This window comes from Salmo salar, chromosome ssa29, assembly GCF_905237065.1.
Source record: "Salmo salar chromosome ssa29, Ssal_v3.1, whole genome shotgun sequence".
Taxonomy (NCBI): domain Eukaryota; kingdom Metazoa; phylum Chordata; class Actinopteri; order Salmoniformes; family Salmonidae; genus Salmo; species Salmo salar.
This window is the reverse complement of record NC_059470.1, coordinates 37,764,284-37,777,572: the sequence shown is the minus strand read 5'-3', so window position 1 is coordinate 37,777,572 and position 13,289 is coordinate 37,764,284.

Genomic DNA, 13,289 nt, shown 5'->3' with positions numbered 1-13,289 from the left:
GTGGAAAACTACTGTTCTCCATGCAACCCTTTATCCTCTTGGTGTTCATATCTCTAAGCCTCCTCTGAGCTCCATTAAATCAATACAGAACTCACTGATAGATATTAACGGGATGAGGAGTGTGATGATGATGAGGACATTTACAGCAGGATCTGGAAGTAGTTGTCTCCCACTGTATGACCTCACCGTATGACCCCGTCGTATGACCTCGCCGTATGACCCCGCCGTATGAACCCAGCGTATGACCCCGTCGTATGACCTCGCCGTATGACCTCGCCGTATGAACCCAGCGTATGACCCCGCCGTATGACCCCGCCGTATGAACCCAGCGTATGACCCCGCCGTATGACCCCGCCGTATGACCCCGCCGTATGACCCCGCCGTATGACCCCGTCGTATGAACCCAGCGTATGACCCCGCTGTATGACCCCGTCGTATGACCCCGCCGTATGACCCCGCCGTATGACCCCGCAGTACGACCCCGCCGTATGAACCCAGTGTTTGTTATTATTAAAATCAAATCAATCTTTATTTGTCACATGCGCCAAATACAACAAATGTAGACTTGAAATTGAAATGCTAACTTACAAGCCCTTAACCAACAGTGTAGTTCAAGAAGAAGAAACTATTTACCGAGTAGAATGAAATAAAAAGTAGTAATAAAAAGTAACACAATAACAATAACAATAACGAGGCTATATTCAGGGAGCACCGGTACCGAGTCAGTGTGCAGGGGTACAGGCTAGTTGAGGTAATCTGTACATGAAGGTGGGGGTGAAGTGGCTATGCATAGATAATAAATAGTGAGTAGCAGCAGTGTACAAAAGGGATTGGGGGGTCAATGTAAATTGTCCGGTGGTGATTTTATGAATTGTTCAGCAGTCTTATGGCTTGGGGGTAGAAGCTGTTGAGGAGCCTTTTGGTCCTAGACTTGGAGCTCCGGTACCGCTTGCCGTATGGTAGCAGAGAAAACAGTCTGTCGTGCCCTCCACAACTATCTTGGAGTGTTTGGACCATGATAGTTTGTTGGTGATGTAGACACCAAGGAACTTGAAACTCTCGACTACAGCCCGTCAATGTTAATGGGGGCCTGTTCGGCCCACCTTTTCCTGTAGTCCACGATCAGCTCCTTCGTCTTGCTCACATTGAGGGAGAGGTTGTTGTCCTGGCACCACACCGCCAGTTATCTTACCTCCTCCCTATAGGCCGAATCATCATTGTCTGTGATCAGGCCTACCACTGTTGTTTCGTCAGCAAACTTAATGATGGAGTTGGAGGTGTGTTTGGCCACGCAGTCGTGGGTGAACAGGGAATACAGGAGGGGACACACCCATGAGGGGCTCCAGTGTTAAGGATCAGCGTGGCAGACGTGTTGTTGCCTACTCTTACCACCTGGGGGCGGCCCGTCAGGAAGTCCAGGATCCAGTTGCAGAGGGAGGTGTTTAGTCCCAGAGTCCTTAGCTTAGTGATGAGCTTCATGGGCACTATGGTGTTGAACGCTGAGCTGTAGTCAATGAATAGCATTCTCACATAGGTGTTCCTTTTGTCCAGGTGAGAAAGGGCAGTGTGGAGTGAGATTGAGATTGTGTCACCTGTGGATCTGTTGGGGCGGTATGCGAATTAGAGTGGGTCTAGGGTGTCCGGGAGGATGCTGTTGATGTGAGCCATGACCAGCCTTTCAAAGCACTTCATGGCTACCGATGTGAGTGCCACGGGGCGGTAATCATTTAGGCAGGTTACCTTCACTTCCTTGGGCACAGGGACTATGGTGGTCAGCTTGAAACATGTAGGTATTACAGACTCGGTTAGGGAGAAGTTGAAAATGTCAGTGAAGACACTTGACAGTTGGTCCGCGCATGCTTTGAGTACATGTCCTGGTAATCCGTCTGGCCCTGCGGCTTTGTGAATGTTGACCTGTTGATAAAGGAATTTATATGTTTAAAGTAATGACTAAAGGATTCCACCCTGAAATCATATAATTGTATGAAATGTGTTAGAGTCATAATTCCATAATGTGTGTGTGACTAGACCATTGTGTTACTATGTAGTAATGTGAGAGTTGAGACAACAAAAGACAACAGGAAAGAGGCCCCTTTCAAGGCCCCTCTAATCTAGGGAGGAAGGGAATGGCATGGAACTGCCAGGTGGGTAGAAAAGTGATAAACGGTGTGTGTGTGTGTGTGTGTGTGTGTGTGTGTGTGTGTCTGTGTGTGTGTGTGTGTGTGTGTGTGTGTGTGTGTGTGTGTGTGTGTGTGTGTGTGTGTGTGTGTGTGTGTGTGCGCGTAGGTGAGGGTGAGAGTTATAAAGTGACTGTGTATGCATTTTTGACTTTAGAACGTTCTCTGAATAAACCTTATGGACCTTTTACAGAAGCTGAGTCTTTGCCTAATTATTATTAAACCCAGGGTCGTACAAACCTCGGGGATTGGTCAAAGCTTAAATAAAGGTTTTGTTCACATCGGCTACCGAGAATGTTGTCACACAGTCATCCAGAATAGCTGGTGCTCTTGTGCATGCTTCAGTGTTGCTTGCCTCGAAGCGAGCATAAAAGGCATTTAGTTCGTCTGGTTACGCTCGCGTCACTGAGCAGCTCGCTTCTGGGTTTCCCTTTGCAGTCTGTAATAGTTTTCAACCCCTGCCACATCCGACGAGCATCAGAGCCGGTGTACAAGTATTCAATCTTAATCCTGTATTGACGCTTTACTTGTTTGATGGTTCGTCTGAGGGCATAGCGGGATTTCTTTGCTTATGGCCTCATGGAGTTGGTTGAGAGTGGTCTTAGTGCCAGCTTCGCTTTGTGACACCATCCCCCACCCCTCGTCTTACCAAAGGTAGCCTCTCTGTTCTGCCGGTGCATGGAAAATCATGCTAGCTCTATATTGTCCGTATCTTCGTTCAGCCACGTCTCGGTGAAATATAAGATGGTTTTAATGTCCCAGCCCAACCCTTAATTGTAGGTCATCAATTTTTTTCTTCCACGTTAGCAAGAAGAATGGAAGGCAGTGGGAGTTTACTGGTTCGCCTCCAGATTCTCAGAAGGATGCCCGATCTGCATCCTCTTTTCTGCATCTTTTCTTCACACAAAAGGCGTGGATCTGGGCCTGTTCCAGTGAAAAGCAGGATATCCTTCTCGTCTGACTCGTTAAAGGAAAACGTTTCTTCCAGTCCGCGGTGAGAAATCACTTTTCTGATGTCCAGAAGTTATTTTCGGTCATAAGAGATGGTAGCATCAACATTACATATGCAATAAGTAAAAAAAAAGTTACACAAAACGCAATGAAAAAAAATATATATATATCACAATTGATTTGGAGAATATAAAACGTTAGCCTCATTGGCGCCATCTTCTTCGGCGCCATCTTATTGCTGTCTGCTCTTAGTGAGGTCTGAAACATGTGTGTCTGTGTGTGTGTTTGTGTGTGTCTGTGTGTGTGTGTGTCTGTGTGTGTGTGTGTGTGTGTGTGTGTGTGTGTGTGTGTGTGTGTGTGTGTGTGTGTGTCTGCGTGTGTGTGTGTCTGCGTGTGTGTGTGTCTGCGTGTGTGTGTGTGTGTGTGTGTGTATATGTGTGTGTGTGTGTGTTTGAGAGAGAGAGAGAGAGAGACTGAGAAGGAGGTTTATGTATTTTTTTAATGTTTATTTATTTCAACTTTATTTAACCAGGTAGGCCAGTTGAGAACAAGTTCTCATTTACAACTGCGACCTGGCCAAGATAAACAAAGCAGTGTGACACAAACAACAACACAGAGTTACGTATGGAATAAACAAACATACAGTCAATAACACAATTGAAATGTCTATATAATAACAATATGGGGATGAGGTAGATAGATGGGCTGTTTACAGATGAGCTATGTACAGGTGCAGTGATCTGTAAACTGCTCTGACAGCTGATGCTTAAAGTTAGTGAGGGAGATATGAGTCTCCAGCTTCAGTGATTTTTGCAATTTGCTCCAGTCATTGGCAGCAGAGAACAGGATGGAAAGACGGCCAAAGGAAGAAGTGGCTTTGGCGGTGACCAGTGAAATATACCTGCTGGAGCGCGTGCTACGAGTGGGTGCTGCTTTGGTGACCAGTGAGCTGACATAAGGCGGGGCTTTACCTAGCAAAGACTTATAGATGACCTGAAGCCAGTGGGTTTGGCGACGAATATGAAGCGAGGGCCAGCCAACAAGAGCATACAGGTCGCAGTGGTGGGTAGTATATGTGGCTTTGGTGACAAAACGGATGGCACTGTGATAGACTGCATCCAATTTGCTGAGTAGAGTATTGGAGGCTATTTTGTAAATGACATCGCCGAAGTCGAGGATCGGTAGGATGGTCAGTTTTATGAGGGTATGTTTGGCAGCATGAGTGAAGGATGCTTTGTTGTGAAATAGGAAGCTGATTCTAGATTTAATTTTGGATTGGAGATGCTTAATGTGAGACTGGAAGGAGAGTTTACAGTCTAACCAGACACCTAGGTATTTGTAGTTGTCCATATATTCTAAGTCAGAGCCGTCCAGTGTACTGATGCTAGATGGGCGGGCAGGTGCGGGCAGTAATCGGTTGAAGAGCATTCATTTAGTTTTACCTGCATTTAAGAGCAGTTGGACGACATGGAAGGAGAGTTGTATGGCATTGAAGCTCGTCTGGAGGTTAGTTAACACAGTGTCCAACGAACGGCCAGAAGTATACAGAATGGTGTCGTCTGCGTAGAGGTGGATCAGAGAATCACCAGCAGCAAGAGCGACATCATTGGTTTATACAGAGAAAAGAGTCGGCCCGAGATTTGAACCATGTGGCACCCCCATAGAGACTGCCAGAGGTCCTTGACACATACAGCTAAGGTCAGGTCAGCTAAGGTCAAGTCAGGTCAGGTTAGATAAGGTCAGGTTAGATAAGGTCAGGTCAGGTTAGATAAGGTCAGGTTAGATAAGGTCAGGTCAGGTCAGGCCAGATAAGGTCAGGTCAGAGTCATATAAACGTATTGAACAAAATAAAGGTGTCACTGGGAGACAACAGGCTTGGGGAGCTCTAAAACGCTGTGATTCTGGGAGACAACAGGCTTGGGAAGCTCTAAAACGCTGTGATTCTGGGAGACAACAGGCTTGGGAAGCTCTAAAACGCTGTGATTCTGGGAGACAACAGGCTTGGGAAGCTCTAAAACGCTGTGATTCTGGGAGACCACATTCAGTGTATATCAATGGTTAATATCTGCATCGACCACGCATACACGTTACACAAAACAAAAAGTGTGAACATGTGTGGACAAGGAAAGATAGTGTGGCGAAATCCTGCACGGACTCTCTCTCCTTGGTGGGGATTAAAGGAGCCAGATCAGCCAGACCCCCCCCCCCCCATTTTATGACTTAACATCCAATCATAAATAGTTTGCAGAAAATGTCTCTTTCTTTCCCTACAGTATTGGGAAAGAAATCCCTTTGTCTACAGAAGACCTTTGTTTTCAAAAACTCTAACGTCCAAAGAATGAACTTTGGAACAATATTCATAAGACAGGAGTGGTAAAGTTCCGCGGTGATCTAAAGAGTAATCCTGTTATATGGTTTATTATTTTGTGATGTCATTAAGGATGGCATGTAACTGCAACCCTGAAAGTGTATGCATCCTATGTATCAAGTTTACATTTAAATGTGGTATAAAATATATTAAATATGAGAAAAGCTTTGTGAAGATAGCAATGTGATTATGCTCTTTTAAATGACAATTGTTCGGGAGCTGCAGTTGGGGGCTGCAGTCGGGAGCTGAACCCTGAATAATCAACCATTGATACCAAAAGATATGAGATGGTGAAATGGTTAGAAACTCTTGTCACTCTGTTGACCACCTCAACACGAGTGAAGAAGATCACCTAGGAGACCAGAATCATTCAAAGTCTGCAGCTGCACATGTAAAAGCGGTCCTAGAACTTTGACTACAGACACAACGTGGGAAGGAGAACCCTCACAGACAACGATTGGTACATCCGAAGGATCTATCCTAACAACCACTCCACTACAAAGAAGAAGGACATTGTAACCTCTGGTGGACAACCAGAGCCTTACATCGAGCCACTACCCATAGACAGATCAATTGGTTTCAACAGAGACAACAGAGAAAGACAGCTACGCATATATATATATATATTGCATTTCTAATCCGAATGAGCAGTGGTTAGGGTGCTAAGTATTCTGGTTACTGTGAGCGTAGCTTCCAAATGTATGTACGATAAGTTGACTCTCTTTGTCCCTCCCTCTCTTTATCTTTCCCCACCGCCCTTTCCATTGTTTAACAAACTGTCATATCTTGTCAGTCCACTAGGGACTTTTATCTCATGTAAGTGTGCATGTGTATTCTGTGTTAGTATTTAGTTTGTTAGTAAATAAATAATTAAGCCAATTTGTGTATTGCTGATTCATCAATACGGTTAGAATTCTTGCAGATATCAATGATTATGCAATGTTCAAAATGAGACTGATGAGGTAATTATTAATTATTGACTGTTTTTGATGTAAGAGATATCTGCATATCTTCAGAGTTTAAGCCGGGAGATAGTAACTCGTTAAACAACTTTTTCAGTGGTGCCCCGAATTCCTAATGAATGAATTGTTACATGATTAATTTAATCGAGTAACAAATTAAACATAATTAGTTTGATTCGATAATTAACAGTCATCAGATTAATGATAGTCATGTAACGACAATGTATATCGATGGTTAACCTCTGCAGCTGCCATGCATACAAGTTACAAAAAACAAAAAGCATGAACATGTGTGGACAAGGAAAGATAGTGTGGTGAAATCCTGCACGGAGTCTTCACCGTGCGCTGCCACGTTAAAAGCACACCATCTGTCAGGAAGGAGGAAGTCAATTTAGCTCTGAAACGTCTGTGGGAGAGGATTTTGATGTTGTTTTTGCAGAAGTCTAGAGTATTTTCGGGAATGCTTCATTTTTACAAGTTCCAAGATTGATCGCCTTTTTTAATCGCTATACTGGAACCTGTTGGAACCTGTTGGGACCTGTTGGGACCTGTTGGGACCTGTTGGGACATGCTGGGACCTGCTGGGACCTATTGGGACCTGCTGGGACCTGTTGGAACCTGTTGGGACACCTGTTGGGACCTGTTGGGACCTGTTGAGACCTGTTGGGACCTGTTGGGACCTGTTGGGACATGCTGGGACCTGCTGGGACCTATTGGGACCTGCTGGGACCTGTTGGAACCTGTTGGGACACCTGTTGGGACACCTGTTGGGACCTGTTGAGACCTGTTGGAACCAGTTGGAACCTGTTAGGAGCGTTCTATCCTCTGATCTCATAGATTACTAGCAACATTGTTGCCAAGCTTTTATCAAACAAACAACCAAGGATTGTGTTGGAAGGACGAATGCACCTTCAAGCCTGGATGCGACAGCTAAGGCTCTCTCAATTCAACTCAAAGGGCTTTATTGGCATGGTAAACATATGTTTACATTGCCAAAGCAAGTGAAATAGAAAATACATTTTAAAAAAAAGAATATAGACATTTCAAATGTCATATTATATCTATATACATTGTTGTAATGATGTGCAAATAGTTAAAGTACAAAAGGGAAAATAAATAAACATAAATATGGCTTGTATTTACAATGTTGTTTGTTCTTCACTGGTTGCCCTTTTCTTGTGGCAACAGGTCACACATCTTGCTGCTGTGATGTCACACTGTGGTATTTCACCCAATAGACATGTGAGTTTATCAACATTGGGTTTGTTTTTGAATTCTTTGTGTGTCTATGTAATCTGAGGGAAATATGTGTGTCTAATATGGTCATACATTTGGCAGGAGGTTAGGAAGTGCAGCTCAGTTTCCACCTCATTTTGTGTGCAGTGTGCACATAGCCTGTCTTCTCTTGAGAGCCAGGTCTGCCTACGCAACCTTTTTTAATAGCGAAGCTATGCTCACTGAGTCTGTACATAGTCAAATATGTCCTTAATTTTGGGTCAGTCAAAGGGGTCAGCTATTTTACCACTGTGTACTCTCTGTTTAGGGCCAAATAGAATTCTAGTTTGCTCTGTTATCTTTTTGGGTTAATTCTTTCAAATGTGTCAAGTAATTATATTTTATTTTTCTTATGATTTGGTTGGGTCTAATTGTGTTGCTGTCCTGGGGCTCTGTTTGGGTGTTTGTGAACAGAACTCCAGGACCAACTTGCTTAGGGGGACTCTTCTCCAGGTTCATTTCTCTGTAGGTGATGGCTTTGTTGTGGAAGGTTTGGGAATCACTTCCTTTTAGGTGGTTGTAGAATTTCAACAGCTCTTTTCTTGGATTTGGATATTTAGTGGGTATCAGCCTAATTCTGCTCTGCATGCCTTATTTGGTCGTTTACATTGTACACGAAAGACATTTTTACAGAATTCTGCATACGGAGTCTAAGTATGGTGTTTGTCCCATTTTGTGACTTCCTGGTTGGTGAGCGGACCCCAGACATCACAACCATAAAGGGCAATTGGTTCTATAACTGATTCAAGTCATTTTTTTGCCAGATCCTAAATGTGATGTTCCTTTTGATAGCGTAGAATCTCTCTCTCTCTCTCTCTCTCTCTCTCTCTCTCTCTCTCTCTCTCTCTCTCTCTCTCTCCCTCTCTCTCTCTCTCCCTCTCTCTCTCTCTCTAATTCTCTCTCTCTCTCTCTCTCTCTCTCTAATTCTCTCTCTCTCTCTCTCTCTCTCTAATTGAAGTGCTTTCTCTCTTTGCACTGAGCTCCCTTTTATGTTCACTGCCTTAAAGGGGAAATAATAATAGAGTGTAGGACTGTTTGACATTTTACTTAAAGGGAGTGTGTGTTTGAAGTTATTGTTTTTCCTTTATGATGATGTTTTTCATTGATTGACTTATTGTTATTTGCCGGTCTAAGAGACTTTGGGACATTTTTGTAAGGGGCTTTTTGTTGGTTCTTGGCTACACACACATTCACTCATTCTTAAAAAAACCCTCTCTTGATGATTAGGTTCTTTCATGTCTGGGCGTTGCTCTGTCATTGTTTTTATTATATGAGGTGACATTCTGTTTTTTTTCAAGTTTTTTATCCTGTCTCTCCACTGGCTATCTGGCAAACCCTCTCCCATATCCCAGTATGATTTACATGAGTTATCTTGTTGATATTATTACCAACCTTCAGCGTCATTCAACCCCATCCCATCTATCACTTAACACCATCCATATTGGATTTGTATTTGACGTATATTTCTCGACTGTGATGTTTCACAAAAGTTCTGAACCTTCCTATTCTCATGATTTCTACAGATTGTAAATAATAATTTAAAAAAACAACAACATTTTAGCTAAAAGTATTATTATATTATTGATCAATTGACTATAACTTTTCAGATCATCCAGTATTTCTATCTACAGAGTTAGCTCCAGGTAAATGTTGCAATACTTCAGCCATTCCTGGACCTGCAACCAAAAACAAGCTACAAATGGACACTACCAAAACAAATGATCTAATGAATCTGTCTCTTCGCAGCAAAATCTGCAGCGCTGGGAAAGTTGTATCCCCCATATATATAACATTATATTGGTTGCAATAATTTTGTATAATAATTTAAATTGGAAAAATCTAAGTTTTGAATCCGGTGTTATGCATATCAGTTCATAAACCACGTGCCATGGAATCGGTAGGTCGAAAGTCTTTTCCCAACTATTTTGCAATCTTTATAGCACGGCTGTACATTTTTTGGTCCTTTTGTGAAACTGGCATACTTTTTTTTTTAGCACAACTGTCTTTAACCAATTAGATTCTTTAATGCAGAGCCAACAGACAAGTTCCTTCCTTTCTCCCCATTCTAGGTCTGCTACCCATTTCCATATATTTGTGTTTTCTGCATGTGTGACCAGTCCTATTTATGATATAATTTCCAAAGATTATACCTTTTTTAAACATAAAAAAACATAATATTTTTTTTATTCTATTAGTATATTTAAGTTTAAACACAAAATTTGTTGTATTATTTGTTCCGTTTTTTCCCCTGGTTGATTAAATTGAAATTGCAACTAACTTTCTATGGCTTGTTTAAAAAAAAAGCAATATTTGGGTGTTGATTTCCCTTTCCAAATAACTGAAAGTGAGAGGTTGTAATCTGAATAAAAGGGGAAAAGGCAATTCTTGAACATGGGGTGAGACTTTCTTATTAATTTGCTGGAGAACCAGTTTGAATTTAAGTATAACTTAGTAAGACTGAAGCCTTTAGTGAGAGGTCTAATGCTTTAATATTAAATAATTTCCTCCCTCTGAATTTATATTCATTATATAAATAGGCCCGTTTAATATTGTCTGGCTTGCAGTTCCAAATACAATGTACATTTTTTTCTCATATAATTGAAATAACAGGTAGTGTAGCCAAGACTATAAGACAATAGGTCAAACTAGGATATGACTAAAGAGTTAATCAGGGTAAACTGGGATATGACTAAAGAGTTAATCAGGGTAAACTGGGATATGATTAAAGAGTTAATCAGGGTCAACTGGGATATGATTAAAGAGTTAATCAGTGTAAACTGGGATATGACTAAAGAGTTAATCAGGGTAAACTGGGATATGACTAAAGAGTTAATCAGGGTAAACTGGGATATGACTAAAGAGTTAATCAGGGTAAACTGGCTACACTCTAGTCTCCACTGGCTATCTGGCCAACAGGCTACACTCTCTACTGGCTATCTGGCCAAAAGGCTACTACACTCTCTACTGGCTATCTGGCCAACAGGCTACACTCTCTACTGGCTATCTGGCCAACAGGCTACACTCTAGTCTCCACTGGCTATCTGGCCAAGAGGCTACACTCTAGTCTCTACTGGCTATCTGGCCAAGAGGCAAAACTATAGTCTCTACTGGCTATCTGGCCAACAGGCTACACTCTAGTCTCCACTGGCTATCTGGCCAACAGGCTACACTCTAGTCTCCACTGGCTATCTGGCCAAGAGGCAAAACTATAGTCTCTACTGGCTATCTGGCCAACAGGCTACACTCTAGTCTCCACTGGCAATCTGGCCAACAGGCTACTCTCTATAGCTCTCTACTGGCTATCTGGTTAACAGGCTACACTCTAGTCTCCACTGGCTATCTGGCCAAGAGGCAAAACTATAGTCTCTACTGGCTATCTGGCCAACAGGCTACACTCTAGTCTCCACTGGCAATCTGGCCAACAGGCTACACTCTCTACTGGCTATCTGGCCAACAGGCTACTACACTCTCTACTGGCTATCTGGCCAACAGGCTACACTCTCTACTGGCTATCTGGCCAACAGGCTACACTCTCTACTGGCTATCTGGCCAACAGGCTACACTCTACTCAGTCTGTTCTGCTGATGTGTGTATCTGGTGATGGTACTGTCTCTCTCCTACTCTTTTCCTAACGACAACAAAATATTTATCTTAAGCCCTCTCTAACAATACCTCTACAAATGGATGGATGAATAGAAGGAAGAATGTACTTGTTTATCATGCCATACAAGTTAAATGAGGTTGTCATCCCTACTGCTCTCCGTCAAGTCGGTCAACTCTTTCACATGGCCAGTGACATAGCTTAGCATGGGAATGGAGAGAGGAGGGCAGGGGAGGGGAGGGGAGGGGAGGGCAGGGGAGGGGAGAGGAGGGCAGGGCAGGGGAGAGGAGGGCAGGGGAGGGGAGAGGAGGGCAGGGGAGGGAGATGAGGGCAGGGGAGGAGGAGGGGAGGGGAGGGCAGGGGAGGGGAGGAGAGAGGAGTGGAGATGAGGGCAGGGGAGGAGAGAGGAGGGCAGGGGAGGGGAGGGGAGGGCAGGGGAGGGGAGGAGAGAGGAGTGGAGAGGAGGGCAGGGGAGGAGAGAGGAGGGCAGGGGAGGAGAGAGGGAGGAGGGCAGGTGAGGGGAGAGGAGGGCAGGGGAGGAGAGAGGAGGGCAGGGGAGGGGAGGGGAGGGCAGGGGAGGGGAGGAGAGAGGGAGTGGAGAGGAGGGGAGAGGAGGGCAGGGGAGGAGAGAGGAGGGCAGGGGAGGAGAGAGGAGGGCAGGTGAGGGGAGAGGAGGGCAGGGGAGGAGAGAGAGGAGGGCAGGTGAGGGGAGAGGAGGGCAGGTGAGGGGAGAGGAGGGCAGGGGAGAAGAGAGGAGGGCAGGGTGAGGGGAGAGGAGGGCAGGGGAGGGGAGAGGAGGGCAGGGCAGGTGAGGGGAGAGGAGGGCAGGGGAGGAGAGAGGAGGGCAGGTGAGGGGAGAGGAGGGCAGGGCAGGGGAGGGGAGGAGGGGAGGGCAGGGCAGGTGAGGGGAGAGGAGGGCAGGGGAGGGGAGAGGAGGGCAGGGGAGGAGAGAGGAGGGCAGGTGAGGGGAGAGGAGGGCAGGGCAGGGGAGGAGAGAGGAGGGCAGGGGAGGAGAGAGGAGGGCAGGGGAGGGGAGAGGAGGGCATGGGGAGGAGAGAGGAGTGCAGGGGAGGGGAGAGGAGGGCAGGGGAGGAGAGAGGAGGGCAGGGGAGGGGAGTGAGGCTAAGCTACACATGAATAACAATAACACCTGATTATTCAGTTGTTCAGTCAGCAGTGGAAGTGACTCCACTCTACTCTCTCTCTCGCCTCTCTCTGTATCTCCTCTCTCTCTCTCTCTCTCTCTCTGTATCTCCTCGCTCTCTGTATCTCCTCTCTCTGTATCTCCTCTCTCTCTCTCTCTCTCTCTGTATCTCCTCTCTCTCTCTCTCTGTATCTCCTCTCTCTCTCTCTGTATCTCCTCTCTCTGTATCTCCTCCTCTGTATCTCCTCTCTCTCTCTCTGTATCTCCTCTCTCTGTATCTCCTCCTCTGTATCTCCTCTCTCTCTCTCCGTATCTCCTCTCTCTGTATCTCCTCTCTCTGTATCTCCTCTCTCTGTATCTGTATCTCCTCTCTCTGTATCTCCTCTCTCTGTATCTCCTCCTCTGTATCTCCTCTCTCTGTATCTCCTCTCTCTGTATCTCCTCTCTCTCTCTCTGTATCTCCTCTCTCTGTATCTCCTCCTCTGTATCTCCTCTCTCTGTATCTCCTCCTCTGTATCTCCTCTCTCTCTGTATCTCCTCTCTCTCTCTCTGTATCTCCTCTCTCTGTATCTCCTCTCTCTGTATCTCCTCTCTCTCTCTCTCTGTATCTCCTCTCTCTCTCTCTCTCTGTATCTCCTCACTCTCTGTATCTCCTCTCTCTCTGTATCTCTGTATCTCCTCTCTCTGTATCTCTGTATCTCCTCTCTCTGTATCTCCTCTCTCTGTATCTCCTCCTCTGTATCTCCTCTCTCTCTCTCTGTATCTCCTCTCTCTGTATCTCCTCCTCTGTATCTCCTCTCTCTCTCTCTGT